This window comes from Eumetopias jubatus, unplaced genomic scaffold, assembly GCF_037043125.1.
Source record: "Eumetopias jubatus isolate StellerSeaLion01/CBP00866 unplaced genomic scaffold, mEumJub1_p1.0 scaffold_6, whole genome shotgun sequence".
Taxonomy (NCBI): domain Eukaryota; kingdom Metazoa; phylum Chordata; class Mammalia; order Carnivora; family Otariidae; genus Eumetopias; species Eumetopias jubatus.
This window is the reverse complement of record NW_028274812.1, coordinates 21,817,859-21,841,632: the sequence shown is the minus strand read 5'-3', so window position 1 is coordinate 21,841,632 and position 23,774 is coordinate 21,817,859. Positions and strand designations below refer to the sequence as shown.

Here is a 23,774-nt window from a genome sequence, read left to right as displayed (position 1 = left end):
ACCCACCTCCCTTTCTCTGAAATAAATAATAAATAAAATCTTTTTAAAAAAAGTAACAAATATTGACTATCACCTCAACAGGAGCCTACCTCTGGCCAACCACCCAGCTAGATATTTTGCATACATTAACTCACTGAATTCTCATATTTCTTTGAAGTAGACATTATTATTCTCATTTTACAGGTGAGGAAACTGAGACTTGAGGAAGTTAAGTATTTTGCTCACACAGCTAGGAAAAATTTGGAATTTGAACTAGGTCTATGATTCCACAGTCTAAACAGTACCCTTACATTACGATCTCCTGCTGCCTCTTGTTTTAGCTATCGCTCAGAGAAATCGTTGCTGTCATAAATGACGGCCCTTGATTATGGACAAAAAGGCTGATTTATATTCTGCTTACTATACGGGATATATGTGTGCTATATCTCACAAGATTTGATACAAAAATTTAAATCTATGAGTACTTAAACAGAACATCCCATCACCAAGAATAATATATTCTTAATGATATGACATAGCTTAATTTTTATTATGATAAACAAGATCTGGCAGAGTGAGAATGATGCTTCTAAAAGTGTAATTTGGAACTTCCCGAGTTTTGTACACTCATATTTTCAGGAAAGTCTAACTTATACTTACTCATTTCACTTTACAGTTAGATGTGTGGTGGGAAGGGAGGATTTATGTGGAGTCTTGGAGAATTAGGCAGATAAAAGCAGCATGGGACATCGACAGATGAACGGATAAAGAAGCTGTGGTTCATACATACAATGGAATATTACTCAGCCATCAGAAAGGATGAATATTTACCATTTACATCGACATGGATGGAACTGGAGGGGATTATGCTGAGTGAAATAAGTCAGTCAGAAATTGATTCATGAGATTATTCATTCATATGCGGAACATAAGAAAACAGCGCAGAGGATCATAGGGGAAGGGAGGGAAACTGAATGGGAAGAAATCAGAGAGACAACCATGAGAGACTCTTAATCTTAGGAAACAAACTGAGGGTTCGTGGAGGGGAAGTGGGTGGGGGGATGGGGTAACTGGGTGATGGACATTAGGGAGGGCATATGATGTGATGAGCCCTGGGTGTTATACGCAACTGATGAATTACAGAACACTACATCTGAAACTAATGATGTACTATGTGTTGGCTAGTTGAATTTAAATTTAAAAAAATGAGAAAAAAAAAAAGGCAGCATGGGAAAGGCAGAGGAGAGACAGAAAATGGCTTAGTATCTTCAAGGGACAAGCGGTTCCCAACTTGTATGACTGGGATTTCAGGGGTTGTGGAAAGGAGTTACTCATGCTACTTTAACTTTTAATGTGAATCTGTTTTAGGAAAGATATTTTCATTCTGAAAAAATAAAGAGAGAGAGAGAGAAGTCAGTGTAGAAGCCACACATCAGAGGATTCTGGGGGAAAAACTGAAAGTAAATGGGTAATCCATTCAAGAGTTGGAGAGCAAATGGGAAAAGGAACGTTGGATGTTTGCAAAGGGGTCAGCAAGATTATTCTTTTAAAATCTATATGTGAAAACAAAATATATGCTCATGAATATATCATCCAAGCTAGAAAAACTAGTTGGTATGTGTACTAGTCATCTATAGCTGCATAAAAATAGCATAAAACTTAGCAGCTTAAAATAATAAATATTATCTTACATAGTTTCTGAGGGTCAGGAAATCAGAGCTTGGCTGTGATTCCGGTTCAGGGTCTCTTATAAGGTTGTAGTCAAGATGTTGGCCAGGGCTACAGTTATCAGAAGGTTCGACTGGGCAGGAGGATCCATTACCAAGTTTGCTCATCCGGGACCTCAGTTCCTTGCTGGGTGCTCTTCACCACATGGGCCTCTCAAAGGGCTGCTCATGAAATGACCGTTGGTTTCTGCCAGAGGGAAAGATCCAAGGGAGAGAAACCAAGACATTAGCAGCACTGATAACCTAGTCTCTGAGGTTGTGTATCACCTCTTCTGTTTTATTCTATTCGTTAGCAGTGAGTCGTTGGATTCAGCCCACATTGCAAGGGAAGCTCCATCTCTTAAAGGGAGGACTGTCAAAGCATTCGTGAACACATTTTTAAATCACCAAAAAAGTGCAGAAAGACTATCACGGCTTAAATAAACACACACACAGTGAAAAATACTTTAAATAGAGTAAAACATTTGCCCATAAGAAGTATGTCAAATGCAATTTCCTGAACGTGAAGCCATTTCAGTATTGCGAAATTTGTCTTAATATTGTCACTTGCTTCCTAATATTGTCAGTTATAACAAATATCACTGCATAGTGCTTTTCACATTTTGTTCCAACACTCAAGTGGACATTTGTCATGCCTTGCAGTTGCCAGCACCTTTTGAACACCCTTCTGATGTTTGGGGAATGCCTGCTTCCTAAGGTAGAAAAGCCAGGACTTTGCTTCCTAACCCCCCTGTGGCTAGGACCTCGGGATACAACTTGTGATCCTCCACCCAGAGAGTCCCAGGAAGGATGTCAGTTTGGAAAAGGGCAGCATGGCCTAGGATCTGGTTGCCAATAAGGAGGAGGGGAAGAACTCCAGTGATGGACTCACACTTGGACTCTTCATCTCAGGATGCTGCTTTCCCTTGTTGGCTTTCATATCAGAGAGCCTGTTTCTATAGAACATTCTGCTCCCTGACTGAGGAACTCCAGTACACTATCCCAGTTTATCTGTCTCAGAGTTTTCATTAACTGTTGTTTCATTAAAAACAAAACAAAACAAAACCAAAACAAAACTTAGTGGCACAAAAAATATATATATAATATTTTTATTCTGCCCATAGAGTCTGTGAGTTAGAAATTGGAAAAGGATACTGTAGCTTGTCCCTGTTCCATGATCTGGGGACTTAGCTGGAAAGATTCAACAGCTGGGTCACTTGATGGCGATGTGCTAGATTCAACTGAAGGCTCATTCACTTATATTTGCAGCAATTAATATTGACTGTTGGTTGGGGCTGTTGGCTGGCAAAAGTACATGTGGCTAGTTGGGCTTTGTCACGGTTTGGTGGCTGGGTTCCCAGAGCAAGAATCCCAAGAGAACAAGGGGAATGACCTCAGAAGTCACAGAGCGCCCCTCTGCCACAGACCCAAGGCTTCCCAGTTTCAGGGAGGAAGAACACAGACTCTATGTTTTGACGGTATGGGTGTCAAAATCACAGTGGAAGAAGATGAAGTCACACGTGGGGTGGGAGATATTGTTGTGGTCCTCTTCGGAAAAATATAGTCAGCCACGCAGCAGACCGAAATTTTGTCTTCTGCAATAGCTCAGTTACCTGCATCTCTGACTAGACTAACCTGTGTTCCTTCCCATCCTTGAACAGCGGCCGAAGAAATTTAATACATCTCAAGGCCACCGAAGAGGAACTTGGGTACCCTATGGTGTGGCAGTGTTGTTCAGAACTGGTTTATACCAGAGGCTTTTTGGAGGCTAAGGCTGGGGTTAAATAAAACTATCATTCAGATAGTATATTGCCATGTTCCAGAAGATCATGGAGGATTTGATGGCTGGATGGTGGGGAAGGTCTGTAATGGCCTTGAGGTGCAGGCAGCATGTCTAGGAGGCATCTTCTTATATTTGGGTGAGTTTGTAACTGGGCTTCTAAACCTGAACATGGTGATATAAACACTTGCTATACAGGCTTGTTAAAAAAAAATCAGATTAGATAATATACGTAAAGAGCTTAGAGCAACGACCGCCACAGAGTGATACTTAGTACATTCTTTTATTATTACCATTTTAAGTACTCTGAAAGCCCAATTTTATGAAATCTGATGCTTCTTGACGATTTGCTGCGGTAAAATGGAGATGGCAGTAGGAGGACGTGATCCTGTGTCATGACCCCATGGATGTCTCTAGACCCCCCGCAAAATCTAAGTGCCCCTTCTTTTCTCGGCAGAGCCGGCCAGGTCTAACGCTCTGGTCGGCGTGCTCGGGTGGGCCAGGCCTCGCGCTCAGTAGAGGGGATATGGCTGAGGCTGGGAGGCAGACGCACGCCACTGGTACCTCACAGTGTTAGGTGGCCAAGTGAGTAGGGGCAATTCCACCGGCTGCTGCCCCGAAGAGGGGCCGCCAATGTTCTTAGCTGGAACTCCGAGGCTGAGTGACAGCCTCCCCAGGTCAGGGCAATATTTCCCCGGTCACAGAAGTTCGAGGAGGGAGCCCGGCAGTGGGTTTCTTACCACGTGACCCAGCGGGGGAAGAGCCAGTAGGTGAGGTCCCACAGACTAAGGTGAAATTGTGCAGTCTCCCGGATGATACAAGTTCTTGGTCAAAGGCAGCCGCCTACGCTGTAGGAACCAGGGCGTGACCGCCAGATTGCGCTCAGGCCCCAGGCTCCCCGACTGTGGAACACCTGAGCCTTGGCTCTGTGGTAGGTTCGAGGTCCTGGGTGGCGGGGAACGCAGTGGCAGTCCTGGGAAAGGAGGTGACAGGACAAACGGAATCTCCTGTGCACAGAACGGAGGGAGAGCATTGCAGAACAATGAAGAGAACCTAAACTTCCAAGTGCACGAGTGGGTCGTGGGAACAAGGCCCTCACTGCCCCTGAGGCCGTGCAGCAAGCAGGTGTGGTGCCCGCAGCCAGCAGGGAGGGCCACTTGTGCCACGCTCCCTGCATGTGGCGTGGCGCAGTACAGACACGAATTTCTACATACTTCCTTCCTGTGTGAGTTGTGAGGAAGAAAAGCGGTGCCGCTGCCCACGCCACTCGTTCCTTGAAGTTTATTCTATTTAGAATAAATCCAACCAAACCCCACCCTCTGGGCTCCGTCCCGGCACCCCCATTCCGGCGCGCCTCCAAAACGTGCCACTAGGAATCCCGAAGTTTACGAGTGTGTTTGTTTCCCGCGCCCGCGCCCCTCGAAACCGAAAGCACAACGGGCTGCGCCGGAGTCCCGCCCGGAGCGAGCAGCCGAGCGCCGCCGCCACCAGCGCGCCGAACTCGGCTGCAGTTGCCTTCGCGGCCGCGGCGGGCCGGGGGCAACAGTGAGCTGCGGCGGCGGCGGCGGCGGCGGGAAACGGAGGCTCTGGCGGGGAGGTCGCTCCAGCTCGGAATGGGAAAACCGGGAAAGCGGCAGCGAAGGATCCTCAGAAATTCTTGAGGGAGGGTGCGAGGACGATGGAATACAGCTTGTAGGAAGAGTGAAAAGCAGACCGTTCGCCTGAACCAGGATGGCCGAGTGGTTAAGGCGTTGGACTTAAGATCCAATGGACAATGTCCGCGTGGGTTCGAACCCCACTCCTGGTAGATGTCTGCTTTTTGCTTTTTCTTTTACTTAAACATTTTATTTATTTGTTAAACAAATTTCACCGAGCACACCATGCCTTGGGCCCAAGAATTCCGTCTTCTGGCTGGGAGAGACGCACCCTTCCCCACTCCTCCCAACACACACGTCGCGCGGCCTCGCTTCCTGCCGGCGGGAGACGACGCGGCGAGCGAGTTGGGCGAGGGCCGGCGGGCCGGGGGCTGGCTGGCGGGCGGGCGTGGGGCCGGCGGGCCGGGGGGCTAGCTGGCGGGCGGGCCGGGGGTGGGGGGGAGCGGGCGGGCGTCCGGCGGGCGTAGGGCTGGCGGGCCGGGGGGCTAGCTGGCGGGCGGGCCGGGGGTGGGGGGGAGCGGGCGGGCGTCCGGCGGGCTGGGGCCGGCGGGCCGGGGGGCTAGCTGGCGGGCGGGCCGGGGGTGGGGGGGAGCGGGCGGGCGTCCGGCGGGCGTAGGGCTGGCGGGCCGGCCGGCGGGGGGGCGCGGGCGGGCGTCCGGCGGGCGGGGAGGCGGGGGGCGCGGGCGGGCGTCCGGCGGGCGTCTCCCCGGCCGGGGCTGCGCGGCGTCAGCGGCTCGCTGGGCCGAGCCGGGGTGGGGACTCGGCGGCGCAGCCGGGCTCGGGTTCCCGGCTGCAGAGCGAGAGCCGGCCGGGCGGGGGCGGGCGCCTCTGCTGTGAAAGCTTAGTTAGAAAGCTGCCCCTGCAGAAAAGTCAGAGGTAAATCTCTACCATTTTCCTTTTAACAAAATTGTGTGCACGCAGTTCTTCCATTAGCTCCTTGAAGGCGGAGATAGTATGCATCACAGCTCTAAAATCTTAGGACTCTAACTTGCATTCGGCTTAGAATTTTAAAATACTAACGGCATGGTCTACTTTGTTTTTTAATGCTTTTGAAATACGAAAGTAATCTAAAACCTAGAGGAAAAAGTTGCAACTACAGTGCAAAGAACACTTAAAAAATCATTTGACAATAAGATACCGACGAGATGCTCCAATACAACCATTAAAATCAGGAAATTAACATTGATAATTTACTACATCTAGTGCCCAAACCGCATTCAATCACCGGTTGTCGTTTGTAGTAAAAAGCTCCTGTTCAGAATAACGTATTGCATTTCCTGTCACATCTACTTAGGCTTCTTCAATCTGTAACACTTCCTCGGTGTTTCTGACTTTCATGATCGGGACACTCGTGAAGACGACAGGCCAATCATTTTGTAGAATGTCCCTTTGTCAGTTTGGATTTGTCTGATTAGATTCAGGTTGTGTTTCTGTAGCAAGAGAATCACAGAAGTTATCACATTGCATCCTCTAGGTGGAGTGATTTTGATGTGTCCTGTTAACTGAACTTAATTCGCTTGATTAAGCTTTTGCCGGGCTTCACCACTATAAATTCACTCTTTTTCCCTTTGTGATTAATACATATTTTGGGGGGAAGTGCTTTGAACCTATATAAATATCCTATTACTCATCAAACTTTCCATTTTATTCAGGTATTTATGGAATCATAAGTAATCTAAGTATGCACTTATGGTATCCTATTTGAATAAATGGTTACAATCCATTCTATATTTGTTTGATGCTCCCGGTGTCCCAGATTTGGCCAGTGGGAATCCATTTAAGCTGACTTTTGACATGTCTTCGTCATTCTTTAGCACTTCCTTACTTCCTAGTCCAAAATATTCCAGGCTTACCTTGTATTTTCTATAACCCAGCCCTAGAATCAGCCATTTTCAAAAGATCCTTGGTTCTCTTTAGCAGAGAATGGTAATTAGAAACCAAGACCTCAGTCTAGATGTGCCCATTCTTTTGATGTGTTACTGATCCTAGGCCATCTGAGTGAACAGAATTAGGGACTGTGTATGTATGTGTGGTGTGTGTGTGTGTGCACGCACATATTTATATTTATCTACTCTCTACTTATATTTATATCCAGGAGTTTATACCAACACCTCCAATTCTGATGCACCATGGTAGATTTTGTTTTAGTTTTTCTATCCATATTTGTAATTCCCTAAGCTTGCCAATGTAAAATTTACCTTGCTTGAGCCTATCTAATGGCTTTAGAATTGAATTGTTCAAGAAGGGAAGGAAAGAGGAAAAGAAAGAGTGTCTAAGTAGTTTGGAAATGAGCATCCTGCCAGCATCCGAGAACCGGCAATGAGCCAGTCACTGTTAGACACTTGGGATGTGCAGATAAAAAACCCAGCATCTGTCTCACAGAGCTCAGTTAGTGAGGGATAGATTTTAATGAGCCACATTTATAACGACAAAATATGAATTATGTCCAAGATGCTAAAGGAGCAGTGTGGGAAGCCCTCTTTGCCAGAGTGTCAGCTTTAGTTGGGAATGAAAGGAAGAGAAGTAGGGCTCTGGGAGGGAGGGAGAGAGGGACAGGTGGGGTAAGCCATCTTGAAACCATGCTAAGTATGGTCTCTGAAGTCCACTACAGAATTCAAAACAAGAAGCAACCTGGTTAGTGTTGCCTGTGGAAGTTTCTCTATCGACATTGAAACTCTTGGTCTGTCTGTATAGGTTTGGAAGAGGGGGGCATATTGAATTGGAAGGAAGTATTTTTGAGTGAAGATTACTTAATTCAGTCCATAGCCAATTCAGCTGAGCTCAGTGTCCCTCTCCCTTTCTCCTTAAAGGCCAAGCAAGAGAAAAAAAAAACCATATTGATTTGAAGCCTTTCCAGCCTGAGCATAGGGGCTTGTACAAATTTAAGTGTTCGTCTTACTATGTTCAAGTGCAATATGGAACAGTACTACCAAGAATAGGGAAAGAGTAGTACGGAGTTTTACTTTGTTTCTTTGAAACTATATTGTAAGTCAAGCTTCTAGTTTGTATTAACCAGTTACTGTGCATTAGCAGAGATGGTAAAAGACTCATGAGTATTCTTCTTAAGATTGTTGAAATTCTGCCACATTACTCTGAGATGCCACAAAGAGGGATGAAATGATGTCTGAAGACTGCTGGTCTAGAAACAAGAGAATCTATTAGATAGATCCTAGGGCACTGAATCACAAGTTTTCTATTGATTAGTATGTAGGGCCAACTTAACCACAATCTTCACACACTAATTTAGGTGGAATCTTTTACTTTACTATTTCCTTCTCTGCATAATGTTTTATCACTGGTTTTCTCTGATTAGCAGGATTCTCTAACTGAATTTTAATTTACCGCAGCAAACACGAAGAATACAATTCAATTTATAAACGTTCAAATCACATGGTGACTCAGTAGAAAGAACCCAGGCTTTCGGGTAAGACAGATTTTCCAATTTTCTCAGGCTACTAGTCTGCCTTTTCCCATTTGCAAATAGGAAAATAATACTTACCCCACTGAGTGTTTGTAAAGCTAAATGAACTATAATAATGCCTTCTTAATGATAATAATAAAAACAAGCATTATTAATATTATTAATTTATATCGTTTGCATAATAATGTCTTCTCACAAAAGTAGGTGTTTCATACCTCTCAGTTCTCTTCCCTTTTCTGGAGCCATTCTGTGTGGGAAGTACAGAAGAACCACACTGTGCAAGTGGGGAGAAATCTTACCTTGCATGTAAAGACCACTTTGCAATTTTTCAAAAACACTTTTACATTCACAATCTCCCTGGACAGACAAGTTCATACAAGACTCATTGTACATAGGTGGTGGATAGAATTATACACCCCCATCTTCTTCTATACATGTAAAACGTTTTCTTTCATTCAAAATTATATACAGAGAGCTAGAGAACATCAATAGTTCTTAAAAATTGAAATCCTGTCCTAAAATGTAGCAGCATCTTTACTTTCCCATGAAAAGTAGGCCTGTTATATTAGACTCTTTGTTTTTAAAAATTCGTAAAAGATTTTGAATTTAAATTTGAATCATTTGTGGGTATACCACCGCTAAGTTTATAATTATTTTAACAATAAGAAATTAAGTCACTACTTAATTTGAATTACAAATTATGAGTATGGGTTTGTAAGCATTCTCTATGTGGGTTTGAACAAGTTGTAAGTTATTCAAAAGTGTTTGATTCTTTTCTGTTGAGCTTCCTTACATAGAACTTGTTGTGGGTGCCTGGGTGGCTCAGATGGTTAAGTGTCTGCCTTCGGCTCAGGTCATGATCCCAGAGTCCTGGGATCGAGTCCCGCATCGGGCTCCCTGCTCTTTGGGAGCCTGCCTCTCTCTCTCTCTCTCTCTCTCTGTCTGTCTCTCATGAATAAATAAATAAAAATCTTTAAAAAAAAAAACTCGTTGGAAGGCTGTTGCCGATACATTTAAACAGTGACACCTAACTGGTTAATTGGAGGCAAATTTATGTGTTAAATTCTGCTTAATACGGACTATAAAATCCTGATAAATTGTTGTTCCACAGTAACTGTGTTTAGGAGCACATTAAGGCTATTGTCTTATCCAGCCAGTATTTTGACTTTCTTTTTTCTGTTTCAATCATTGATGATAAATCTGCCATTGAAAAAAATTCCCAAATCATTGACCCAATTTGCACGAGCCATTATTTTAATTGTATGCACAGGGGCTTTATCTCATCCTATCCATCATCTTTGTTTCAGTGTATTTTTTTCAAACTCAGAAACTATGAGATTGAAGATGAATAGATATTTAGGCTAGCCCTGACTTTAAAACACAGAAGCCATGCTCAATTTGGGGAATCCTGAACAAGAAGCTTTCTTTGTCCTCAGTACCAAGTTGGAATTTGGAGATCTTAATTAACCCCCTTGTGTTACATCTTGCTTTTAAGTAACCATTGCAGCTAATTAATGAACAACTTGAATGCACGTCACACATTTGCCAATTGTTCAAATGAGATAAATGATAATACCTCCAGCTTTCATGAGTTTGTTCAGGTACAAAAATGCCATGGAGGAGCCAGGGAACATAATTCCAGGTTCCCTGCATCCACACCACCGCTGGAGAGAAGGCCATGATGAACTACTTGATTTCATTTTCATGTAGATAGATTCTGATGTCTCTGAACCACTTACCAGAATATCCGGCAGAGAGGGAGTGATTGTGCTGGGAACTTACCGGGAAACTGTGCCTAGCAGAGTGTCTCCAGCACATATGCGTTGTAAAAATGCCTGTGGAACGAATGAACGGCCTTGAAACCCACTGAGTAGACTTCGTAGTTCATCAATTTATTGTACACATATTAATTCTCATTTAGGATGTGTGTTTTAAAATGTACCCCAGATTTGTTTTAATCAAGTATGGTAAGATACACGGACACAGAAATGATGATATAAAGGAATAACATTCTTATATCCACACATCCTTAGAACGGGCGTCCTGGCGTGCTGTGGAGGGGCGCACAGGGAAGCACCAGGGCGAGTCAAGAAGCAGAGGAAGCGAGGGGAAAGGAGGGAAAAACCTTCATTGTGGTTTTCACGGGAAGGAATGGGTGAGGCAGGGTAAGTGGGCTTAGGATTTGGGAGTTTGAATAATGTCAGCAGGCTCTGGGGTGTAGGGACTGTTCTGAGGTATCTGGCATCTCTAGAAATGAGCTAACCCTGATCAGCAAGGGCCCAGATGCCAGAAATGTCAGAAATACAGAAAATAGGAAAATATAGTTAATTTAGTATGGGTTCAGACATTCTTACACTTCTTTTTTCTTCTCTTTCTCCTTCTTCTTTTGTAGCTAGGGTGGGCCTTCTCTGATTAGAAGAATCAGGATCCAGAAGCCCAAGGAGGCAAACACGTAAGTGGTTTTTCAATCATTTCCATTTGGGTAGGCCATGCATGGTACTTGTGCAATTCATATCTCAAATTCATCTTTGGGGTTAGATTGTCTTCTCAGCCATTTCAGTCATGGTTATAGGATAGTGATGCTCACAAGTGACTGAAAAGGGTAATTTTTTTAAAAATTGCATTGAAAAGATGGATCATTAAAAAGTGTTGAGTATTTGTCTCAATTCTACAATCTCCTTTGTACATAAACGCAGAAGTATGTATATTTGTGAAATACACTTCATAGGTCCGAAGAGGCAGCGCAGAACTGTGGCTAAAAGTCAGTGAGCCCAAATTTTAGTCCCAGCTCCAACTCTGATTAGCACTGTGACTTTGGACTGGTTATTCAGCTTCACCAAGTCTTTGTTTTCTCATCTGTAAAATGGGGGTGTTAATAGAAGTACCTATCAAATGATTTCTCGTGAGAGTTAAATGTGCTGTTGACAAAATGCTTAGAAATTGCCTGGCATTTGGATGATCAATAGATTAAACTACGGCTATACTTCAGTGATTTTTATAAAGTGTACCAATAGATTGACTATAAGACCAATTTTGCTACAAAGGTAAAAGTTGTTCATGGAATTGATTCTGCTGTTGGATATACATTGTATTTGCTATAGCAGTTGCAGTAAAATGAGACCATTAGCAAAAGATACAATTTTTAAAAAGATTTTATTTATTTATTTGAGAGAGAGAGAGAGAGAGAGAGCATGAGCAGGGGGGAGGGGCAGAGGGAGAGGGAGAAACAGACTCTCCGCTGAGCAGGGAGCCGAGGTGGGGCTCGAACCCAGGACCCTGCAGATGCTTAACCAACTGAGCCATCCAGGCGCCCCCCCCAATTTTTTTTTTTTTTTTGAGAGAGACAGTATGGGCACGTGTATGCAGTGGGGTGGGGCAGAGTGAGAGGGAGGGAGAGAATTCTAAGCAGGCTCTATTCCCAGCCCCGAGCCTGACTCAGGGCTCAATCTCACGAACCTGAGATCATGATCTGAGCCGAAATCGAGAGTCAGATGCTTAATCAACTGCACCACCCAGGCACCACAAAAGACACTATTTTTAAAAGACATGACATTTGGGAAAGGGGCATAGATTGCATTTTTCTGATTTGTTCACTAAACTTTTTTCCATTTAAAAATGGAAATGCCTAACTTTCCATCTACAATCTTTTCTTAAATAAAACGGGTAATTCCTTGAAAAATTTTTATGTTAAAAAAAATAGCACAGAGTTCTAAACTCTAACTTTTCAAACTCATGATAAGTGAGCGTATTGTTTTCCTCTGGGTGTCACACCCACTGGGTTAGTCACAAACAGCTATATTAAGGATGTTGTTCACATTTTTTAAACATTAGCATTCTGGCCCACCCAGTTCTGCTCTGATTTTAAATGCAACCTGACTTAATTTTTTTAATTTCACATAAAGAAAAATAAAAGACCCCTATGACCTGGAAGATGTTTAGAATAATACGTAATGCCATGCTTTTAAGTGTGGCAAAGTGCTTCCTAGAGTGTAGACTGGCCTTAGAGTCTGTGATGATGCAAAAGGACCCTTTTACTATGACTCAGTGCAATGTCTAATTCTATTAGTGCACTACAAAGAACAACATATAGAAGGATACATAGAACCAAAATGAAATTTTAAAGTGGCTTAGTGAGTTGAAATGACCTCAGTAATATACTAATTGAATCAATTAGCCAATTTCTTTAATGCTGATTTTGGTCTCCTGTGAGGATTCCTCAGACCAAAGGAAGGTGAGGATGAACTTGGATAATTCTGGGTGGAGAAGCCCCTTGGGTAGATCTGGAGTGAAGAGGATGTTTTCCACTGGATTTCTCTATTTTGCTTCTACATCTCTGCACCATAAGCCAGTCTGATGCCTGCTTAGAAAACACACAGCTTCTGCTGCCTTTTGCCCATGTTTTCAAAATGTCTAGGGAAGTCTTGTAGAGAAACACCAGCATGGAAAGGTGGGCGACCTCTAGTTCCAACTGGACAGTTCATTCATTATTTTTTAAGTGACTAGAATGGGCAATGCCATGCTGGTTGCTCAGATATGGCAATGAATAAGAAAGACAAGGTCTTGTCCTCATAGATCTTACATTTAGGGAATAGAGGCACTAAACAACTACTCATAATGTTAATTCTTTCCCGTTCCTAGTTTTCTCCTAGACGTGGGGGCATAGTTTCGCGCAGGAGAGGAGAGGCGGAGGCCTTTCACAGAACAGAGAGAATGTGAATGGACAGTAGCTGTCTGCCCATCACCAGGAGAGACCCTCATTCAGCCCAAAGAGAGAGAGAGAGAGAGAGAGAGAGAGAGAGAGAGAGGGCGAAAGGGAGGGAAAAGAAGAGGGGAGGAAGAAAAAAAGAGAGAAAGAGAGGGACAGACAGACAACAGACAGACAGAACCCCAAGGCCTCACCAAATTCCCGGAGCAAGCTGTTCTGCAATCAGCTCCACCCTTGTATTTCCAAGTTAAGACCGTGAATGCCTCCTTGGTGCGTGGCTTCTCATTTGGAGCTAAAAGAGGCCTGTCCTGAATAACATAGCTTTTAAGTATTGGCATAAAGTTGAGTATCTTCTTGAATAGCAAAGGAGTTTAAAAAAAAAAAAAACAAAACCTGTAATATTTCAGAAGGAGAACAAGTGATGGCTTCATGAGATTTAATCATGGGCTTGTTGACTGTTACGGTTGGAAGGGATTTACTTAGACAAAGCTTCCAATAAAGCAGAAATAACCCACTGACCACTCCTGGCAGAGGTGAACCAATCTCTAAACTAGTGGTCATCAATAGTGCTAACACTGGCCTTGGGGAGCATTCTGGAGGAAGGTGGGGGCATTTGGGGCTTGACATAATAATTTGGAGGGAGGTTACTGCCGTGAGGGAGGGATCTGGGATGCTGGGCATGCTGCAGTGTCTGGGAGTCCCACATAATCAAGAATGATCCTTCATCCTACAAGAGTTTGGACTGTGCAGCAGAATATTCCTGTAGGTTAAAAGCCTGTTTGACTGCGCTTTTTCAAAATGTCTAGGGAAGTCTTGTAGAGAAACACCAGCACTGAAAGGTGGGCGACCTCTAGTTCCAAATGAACAATTTCCATGCGCTTTCCATGTTAAACACAACCTAACTGCGCTTTCCATGTTAAACACAAGATATTTTTGCAAGCTTTCAAAATGCAGTGAATTTTCCAAGTACCCAACTACCATGTAAATCAAGGAAACATTGTACTTCATTTTATTTAGAATTTCATCAAGAGCTAGTTTCCATGTTAGAAAACACATCACTCACAGCAGCAGGACGATTTGAGTATTTGGTATTTGATTCACTAGTTCAACACACGTGCCTACATTTGTTGCTATTGTATTCCTGATGATTTGATGGGTTCTGTCTTCTGTGGTATGGCCATGCCCTAGCACCTATATATTGAGATATCCTAGAGAACCAGATGTCTTTGACTTCTTCACTCATCAAGCTGGGCCTTTCATCCAACTCTGGCTCATTTGTGCTTTTGCTGACATAGGCACAGCCTGCCTGCTCGTGCCTCTTCTTGAAACGTCTGCTTCCCACATTCTCCTGAGGCCAAGTAGGCAGGATTACATCACCCCAACCTCCTTGCCTCAGTTGACTAGCCAGGGGTGGGTACCTGACTCAACTGGGCCAATTATGTTCTCTCTCAACCATTTGCAAGGATACATAAGGTCATTTTCTGCTGTGTGCACAGAGAAGCAAGACCATCTGATGTGCAGAGAGAGAGATGGAGGAAGCCGATGCAGAGAAAAGCAGAGGTGAGTGACCATGTAGCCAAAGAGAGAAATAGACACCAGTGAGCAGCTGATTTGGTCCTCAGAGCGTTTCCTAATGCAAGTTTCTGACTTCGGGAAGCCTGGCTGACTACTCTACTGCTTATACTTGTCGTCGAATGGTGCCTGAAACGAAAGGTCGCCTTTGACTTGGCCAGATGGGTGCGGCAACTCTTCAAGACCTGAGAGTCAGGTAGAATGAGTCTTAAGCTACTCTCAGGTTGCATTTCTCCTCTAACACTTTGCTAGTTCATGTGTCTCAGTTGAACTTATGTAAGTGATTTTTAAAAACTTTTATTTGAAATTATTTAAAACTTTCTGAAAAGCTGTAGAAACAATACACCCTTTACTTGGATTCCCTAATTGTTACCATTTTACCTCATTTGTTTCATCCTTTTCCCATTCTCACTATCTCTAATTCGCTAAATAATTTGAGAGTAAGTTATGGTTATGACACCCATTACTCCTACACGTTTCCCAAAACACAAGGATACTCTCCTATATTACTACAGTATAATAATCAAAATTAGGATGCTGATATCAATATAATATTAGCACCCAATACACAAATCCTGTTCAAATTTTGTTGATTTCCTCAATGGCATTCTTAATAAACACTTTTTCCTTTTTGGTTCATGTCTCTAGTCTAGGCTTTTCAATCTGGAATAGTTCCTCCTTCCTTTTTTCACCTTTGTGACAGTGACTGATCAGTTATTTTGATAGAATTTCCCTCAATTTATATTTGTCTTCCATTTCCTCATGATTAGATCCCAGTTGTTAACTTTTGACAGGAATGCCATGTATGTGATGCCATGTTCCTCTTAGTACATCATATCAGGAGGCACATGATGTCAATTTGTCCTATTTCTGGTGATACTGACTTTTAAACTTAAATGAAATGGACAGGTTTCTCCACTGTGAAGTTAATTACTAAGTATTGTGTACTTCCACCCACCAGTATTAACTTCCATTGATGATTTTTATCTGAATCAATTATCACTATGATTTTTACCAAATGGTGATTTTTTCTAAGTCCATCATTCCATCTACACTTCTTACTTAGCATTCTACTATAACGTAGACTTTCCTCCCCCACATATTCATTCAAAATACTCAATATAAGCTCATGGATTCTTTTTTTTATTCAACTGGTTATAACCCATACAGTCATTAAGATTTGGCTGTTCAAATTTTCCCAGCTTTGGCCAATGGAACCCCTTTCAAGCAGGTCATCTTGTCTCCCTGACTCTCTCCATACGTACCAGCCAAGAGAGTCCTGTGTACTTCCTCTGGTCATGCTGACCTGACACCATCCCCAACCCTGTACCATACCCATATGCCAGGTAGCTATGAATCTAAATGCTGAACTCCACACAGCTTTTAATAGCCTTTATTTCAGCTACTCTTTTAGGTTATTGAGATCATTTTTGAATTTTGATTCTGTCATCTGTGCATTCACTGTTCCTCCTGCTCCTAAGCTACCCAGGCTTTTAATACATTTTTATTCACATTGTTGAGAAAATCTTGAATACAACAGGGGCCAAGACTTTTCTACTATCAGAGACACTTTTTCCAGGTGGAATTGATACATTAATACATACTTTTGTATGTTGTTGTTCAACCAGCTCCAAACTTAGATTTAATGACTATCCAGTTTGCAGTTATTCACTGTGACCACAAGCATGTCTTGAAATTTTTCTCTAATAGTGTGCCAAAATTAAAATGCATTCTGTCTACTCATAGTGTAGTGACCTTATAAAAAATAAAATTGTTAGTTTGACCTAAGATACAGTAAATGAACCCATGCTGACTTTTACTGCTCATTGCCTTCTTATCAGAGGGGCTAAGTAACTTGCTCAAAGTATAGCTAAGTGAAGACCTGGAATTTGAACCCAGGCTGGTATATCTATCTCTAAAGCTTTGCTTCTTTCACAATGCCTCTGTCACTTTACATGGGGATGGAGAAGGACCTCCTCTTTCTCTTTTTACATTTTTTTAAAGATTTTATTATTTATTCATAAGACAGAGAGAGAGGCAGAGGGAAAAGCAGGCTCCCCACTGAGCAGGGAGCCCGATGCGGCACTTGATCCCAGGACGCTGGGATCATGACCTGAGCTGAAGGCAGAAGCTTAACCATCTGAGCCACACAGGTTCCCCATCTCTTTTTATATTTTGTGTTACTTTAAGGAGACATTGTCGGAGTGCAAGTCTTGGCACTTAGGTGTGCTGAAGGGCAAGTCAAAGTTTACCCTGGAGGGGCTCAGGAGTTACCATTACCTCAGTTCTCTGGGAGTAGACAGGCAGCCATTCTTCACAGTTTCTTGAGTCCTTCCCAAAATGTCCTACTGCATTGCTCATTTGATGTGTAGATTGAAACCTAACTTAGAAAAGCAGATAGTGAGTCTCTTTGACTAAGAGCAAAGCGTTTCTAAAACACAATTATGAAATGAAATTATTTGTACATGTGAAATATTTACCCAACATTATTTTATCTCTCAGAACACCAGTATTTCAAGAATTATGCAGCTGTTTAGTTCAGGGAAAGTTAAAAATTTTGTTGTTGTTGTTGCCTTCTTTTTTAAGCCCTTTAATCTAAGGCTCACTACAGCTTGGAAATGCCACAAAAGCCACGAAAACTATCCCCACTCAATGAAGGTGGCTTTGCCAGACAAAGAAAGAAGAGGAAACAAACAGAAATCTCCTTAAGTACTAGGAATGGCCCCTTGAGGCTGTTTTGCTGGATTTGGTGAATGTCGTGTGCAAAGATCACAGTCTTGTGGTTGTGGTCGTGTTGAAGGGATAAGAACCCGGGAAGAAGAAAGATTCTGAACAAAGGAAGATTGAAGTTCACTAGCAGGGAGAAGAGTCCCCACAGAGGAGTCTGTAAATTCAAGAGAAGTGGTGGGAGTCCTCATTTCAATGCTTAGAGATGAACTGCACAAAATAACAGAGGCACTTGTGTGGGGAGCAATCCCAAGCTGGTGGCTGCTCAGACAAGTCCACCCGCCAGGATTTGGCCACTTACGGCTCTACAGCTTTATAAGCTTCTGGGATAAGGGCTCCCTGCTTCCCACCTCTCAGGAAAATGGCCCGTGGGCCCCAAAGCCCACCTATCCTGTGATGCACCTGACGCTGAGTGAGCCTGCGGGCCCTTGAAAAGAACCCTGCAAGTGCACTGATTTTTTTCCATACAAATATCTCTTTTTCTCTACAGGATCTTCATGAAGAAGTAGCATTTCCATCACCTGTTGTCATCAAATAAATTGAGATATTTTCTCCTGGTTTCATTCATTGTTTGAACACAATATTGTTGAGACTTCTGGTGGCCCACCTTACCTCATCTATTCTCCACTTCAACCAAAGTAGTTGAAGCACAATGTTTGGCAGGGACACATTGCTGCCTGGAATAAAGACCACATTGGACAACTTTTCTCTTAGCTGCAGGCGGCAGAGTGTGTAAGATTTGGCCAGTGACATAGGTAGAAGTGCTACTGGAAAACTTCCAAGAAAACATCCTTAAAGGACTGTATGAGCATGCCCTTTGTCTGCTCCTGAGAACATGGATATGATGACTGGTCACGCTGGGCCACGGGGAAGGAGACCACAGCCTGGGGTTGGGAGAAAAGAAAGCTAAAAGGAGCTTTTACTTGAGGTCTTATCTTAGTAAAACCACCATCACAGTTCAGGACTACTGAAATTCAGATGTCCATGAAGACTGGAATAAACTGTTATTTGGGGAATCCAAATTTCTTTTATCTGCAGCTACTCGTCCTACTTGATAGTAGCACAAATCAGTATAAATATTAATATTAGTATAAGCAATACTAGAAAGAAGTCACTGACCATTGCTCTATACTGACACTTCAGCTTTTTCTTTTCTTTTAAGATTTCATTCATTTATTTCACAGAGAGAGAGAGAGAGAGAGAGAGAGAGAGGGTGCACACAAGCAGGGAGAGCGGCAGCAGAGGGAGAAAAAGAAGCAGACTCCCTGCTGAGCAGGGAGCCCGATGTGAGACTCAATCCCAGGACCCCGGGATCATGACCTGAGCCAAAGGCAGATGCTTAACTGACTGAGCCACCCAGGTGCCCTAGCTTTTTCTTTTTATCACATGTCCTTTCAGTCTTGCCCTGAAATACTGACATATAATTTAAGGGAATTGTCAAATTTCCAACCTGCCTACCTGAATATTAACATAGAAAAAAATGGTCACATGATTAATTTTTTTTTTAAGTGAAATTGCAGCCAATGATACCAACATTAAGATGTCAGGCAAAGCAGACAGCTGACTCTACATACTTCTTTTTTTTCTTTTTAAGTTTAGGACACTAAAGGAGCAACAGAGTTTCTGAAACTGAAGGCTCTGGTCCCATGTATGTGTTCCTTCTCTCTGAATCCCTCCATTCTCTGTCTCCCCAGAGATTAAAACTTAGGAGAGAGATGGGTGGCTCAGTTGGTTGACCATCTGGCTCTCGGTTTTGGCTCAGGTCACGATCTCATGGGTCGTGACATCAAGACCCACACTGGGCTCTGCATTCAACTCAGAGTCTGCTTGGGATTCTTTCTATCTTCCTCTCCACTGCCCGCCCCGTCTTCCACTCCCCCCGGGCTCACGTGTGTGTGTGTGTGTGTGTGCGCTCTCTCTCTCTCTCTCTCTCTCTCACTCAAATAAACCTAAAAAAAAAAAAAAAAGAAAACTCAGGAGAGAGATAGGCTAGAGATATAAGATGGGAATCATCAATCTAAAGGTGACAATGAAAGCAAGGGAATGAAAAAAAATCACACAGGAGTAAGGAGATGAGTAAGAAGAGAGTCCCTGTTGGATTTCTGCAGAAAGTTCACATTTAAGTAACGCATAGAGAAAGAGATCTTCCTAATGAAGACTGCGAGGGAGTGGTTAGAGACGCTGAAGAAAAACAAAACATTATCAATGTCTTCTATTGATCAACTGATAAACAGCATCAACTTTCTGTGATCTGGAAAATAAGACATGAATTGATAGATGGTCACTTGGATCTAGCAACTAGGAGGCCATCAGTGATGACCAACACACGAGCAGTTTCAGGTGGCAGGAATGGGGCCTGGCGAGAGGTTCAGGCAAAAGGTGGGGCAGGGCAAGATTCTGTGCATAGATATATCTAAGACTATTTCCAGCACACAAACTATTGGGCTGCTCTTTGTTTGCATTCAATGGCAAAGTCAGTTAAAAAGTCAGTTGTTTGACTGAGTGGGCCTTCCAAGTCCTTTGAAGCAAATTAATATTTGTGTGCAAACCTAGTCTATGGTGAAAGAAAGAGAAAACTGGAAAGCAGCCTTTCTTGGAGGGTAAAAAATCTCCTTTATGGCACCACAGTCCTGCCAAAGTGCCTCTCAGGGGCATCTGGAAACGGAATGGAAGCCACCACTTGCTTGAATAGTCACATTAGCCTTGAAAGGCATTAGACATCTCAGCAAATGCTCTACTGCTTCCAGAATTAAGCACTTACCACACGGAGGGAGGCTGAAAAGTTAGAAAGAAGAAACCCGGGCAAAGAGCCTGAGAAACTGACCTGCCTTTTGAGAGCTAGAATTAGGATGGAAATTTGGAACTTGGAAGACTTTCTGGTTTTTCCCACTGTTTCTATTTTCTGTAATTATTTCCTTTTCGTAAAAGCTTGCTATTTTGTAAAGTTCTCTGATATGTAAAGACAGTTTCTTATTATCTCTGTTTCTCAGTGCTTTGTGTTATCGTGTGCTAAATATATTTCACCATTTCATTTACTTCGGGCTGAAGTACTGACACCATTATGTGACTTCTCCACATCCAACTCCGAGCTGCACATTTCAAAGATAAATCACTGTAATTATTTATCCTCTTCAGCAGCAGGAGGTGTAAAAGCCAAGCTAATATGCACCTTTAGCCCATTTGAATGAGTCTTTGAAAACAAATTGCTCAGAACTCTTAACTTTGACTCTGTATTTCTAGAACCCCTAATAGTATGAGATAATTGAGGTTTGTGGAATGAGTTGGGAAATTTTACTTATTTTTCAAAGACTCCCAACCATAGCTTCATATTTATTAGGATTCTTATTGAGTCCTACAGGGTCAGTCTTCAGGGTTGGTCAGTCCTCACCAACAACCTCAGAAAGAACCTGAAAACTAGAGGTTTGGAATTCAGAGTGAACACTTTCGAAGCTAGGGCTTGAGAAGTTTCTATTTGGTTGCTTTGGTTTATTTTTAGAAGGCAATTCTTGTCTCCCTAGCACTTTTCTTAGGTAACTTAAAATGCAATCATTATCACAAATTCGAATTTCTTTCTCTTCCTGATGGCAGAAAATGAAGTTTGCTAAAATTTATTTCCTATTCCACTCTGAGGTGGAAAGAGAAGTTTTCTGAAAAATTCTTTCCTTAAGTGGGTGGACAAAAAATTGCCCATATTGTAACTTGACCTGACTTTGAAAGGGTTATATGCATAAAGGCAATCACTATTTTTATTCGGGAAATGTACCATCAGGGCCTTCATGTCAAATGCAACCTCTTACCGCAACAGAGTTGCCAAGTTCTACTAATTTATTTTATTTTATTTTTTTTCCCTGCTGGACAAATTTCTTGGTTCATTGTTAGAAAGTTCCTGCCAGGTTCTTGGGAAAAACTTTGGCTGGTCAGAAGTGGTTCACGGCTTCCTTCTCTCTACCTCTGCCTTTTTTATTTTAAATACTTTCAAAATGCAATCTCTTAATCACATGCTATACAAGGAAATCTTGATGGAAAATACTAGGGTTTAAAATTTCTCACATAAGCAAATTTTTTTAGATGATGGAAGTTAATCAAAGCAGAAGCCAAGAATATAATTTGCGGAATTCCAATTTGTTGAAGGCTAGTTTTCCAAAAGCTGATTTATAGAATATTCCAATAAATCACATTTATGTGAATATTGTAAATTTTTAAAAATATTCAATTTCTCAAAATTTAGCATGTTCTATGGGAATCCATCATACTTTTTCTTAATATACAGGATCATTTTAGGTAAATTCTGATTCATTTTAGATGGTTTTAAACTTGAAATAAAAATTTAAAGCTGATAGAGATGTGACAATATTCCTGTTAAAGCTAACAAATATGTCTGAAATACCAATAAATCTGCTAAGTTGTTTGTTCAGTAAATTTGCCTGATGCTAATTTAATGTGTGGTGACTAGATTAAGACATGTCTACCCTGTATAGTGCAGTATGTACCCTGCATATATTCAGGGCATTATTCACATGAACTATGTTGTGAATGGGTCCACTCACAGTTGTGCAGCACAGAGACCCTAGACCTAAGATAGATCATAACCCTAACCCTAACCCTAGCCCCAACCAAGTAGCAAGTTGGGAGCTCCATTAACCAGACCAACAATTCCAATCTAATTTGGAGGAACACACATATCCTAGAAGTTCAAATTAAGAGGATAAAGTGAGACCAGAAGCATAGCTTGTAGGATAAGTTAGAATTATCTGGAGGAGATTTTAAAAATTCTTATATCCAAGTTGTGCCCCAGACCAATTAGTTCTTGGTAGGATCCAAGCATGAACTTTTTTTTTAAAGATTTTATTTATTAAAAAAAAAAAAAAGATTTTATTTATTTATTTATTTATTTATTTATTTATTTGAGAGCAAGAAAGAGTGTGCGTGCATGAGCAGGGGGAGGGGGAGGGGGAGAGGGAGAATCTCAAGCAGACTCACAGGGCTGGATCTCACAACCATGAGATCATGACCTGAGCCGAAATCAAGAGAGTTGAACCCTTAACTGACTGAGCCACCCAGGTATGAACTTTTTTTTTTTTTATTAACATATAATGTATTATTTGTTTCAGGGGTACAGGTCTATGATTCATCAGTCTTACACAATTCACAGTGCTCACCATAGTACATACCCTCCCCAAGTTCCATCACCCAGTCACCCCATCCCTCCCACCCCCACTCCAGCAACCCTGTTTGTTTCCTGAGATTAAGAGTCTCTTTTGGTTTATCTCCCTCTCTAGTTTCATCTTGTTTAATTTTTCCCTCCCTTCCCCTATGATCCTCTGTCTTGTTTCTCAAATTCCTCATATTAGTGAGATCATATGATACTTGTCTTTCTCTGATTGACTTATTTCGCTTAGCACCATCCATGTCATTGCAAATAGCAAGATTTCATTTTTTATGGCTGCATAATATTCCATTGTATATATATAACCACATCTTCTTTATCCATTCATCTGTTGTTGGAAATCTAGGCTCTTTCCATAGTTTGGCTATTGTGGACACTGCTGCTATAAACATTGGAGTGCATGTGTCCCTTCGGATCACTACATTTGTATCTTTGGGGTAAATATCCAGTAGTGCAGTTGCTGGATCATAGGGTAGCTCTATTTTCAACTTTTTGAGGAACCTCCATACTGGTTTCCAGAGTGGCTGCACCAGCTTGCATTCCCACCAACAGTGTAGGAGGATTCCCCTTTCTCCACATCCTCCCCAACATCTGCGTTTCCTGACTTGTTAATTTTAGCCATTCTGACTGGTGTGAGGTGGTATCTCATTGAGGTTTTGATTTGTATTTCCCTGATGCCGAGTGATGTTGAGCACTTTTTCATGTGTCTGTTGGCCATTTGGATGTCTTCTTTGCAGAAATGTCTGTTCATGTCTTCTGCCCATTTCTTGATAGGCATGAACATTTTTAAAAGCCTCCTGAGTGATTGCAATATGCAAATGTTATATAATAAATAATTGGATTGGCATTTGTCCCTGGTCCTTAGGGAGGAGAGAAACTCCAAATTCTTGGAATTCCTCCAGTGATAAGAGTGTCTTTGTTTTTCCATAGTGAGCCCTTGGACCACACCTGAGTTTATGCCAAGTAGATGACTCAGATCGGGGGCTGGTCATGCCTGAAAGACCAACCATTGGATTAAAAGTCTTGAGCCATAGTGATATTAGCATAAACTTTCAACTTCCA

The 23,774-nt window shown here is 42.3% G+C and overlaps 1 long non-coding RNA gene and 1 other non-coding gene across 8 annotated transcripts in view; both read left to right on the top strand.

The window, feature by feature from the left end:
- The first annotated feature begins 5,005 nt into the window (after positions 1-5,005).
- Positions 5,006-23,774, top strand: part of LOC114222741 (uncharacterized) — a 49,945-nt gene continuing 31,176 nt past the window's right edge. The window contains exons 1-4 of one of the 7 annotated variants that reach the window (XR_015768298.1): positions 5,006-5,269; positions 8,468-8,544; positions 10,934-10,993; positions 14,743-14,806. This is a non-coding gene — a long non-coding RNA (uncharacterized LOC114222741). Of the gene's footprint in view, positions 5,270-5,830; positions 8,545-10,574; positions 10,707-10,933; positions 10,994-14,709; positions 14,807-23,774 lie in introns of those variants that run through there. The other 6 variants (XR_015768297.1, XR_015768296.1, XR_015768295.1 and 3 more) reach the window with 6 other exon arrangements.
- Positions 5,191-5,272, top strand: TRNAL-UAA (transfer RNA leucine (anticodon UAA)). The gene has a single exon. It is a non-coding gene; the product is annotated as a tRNA-Leu (tRNA).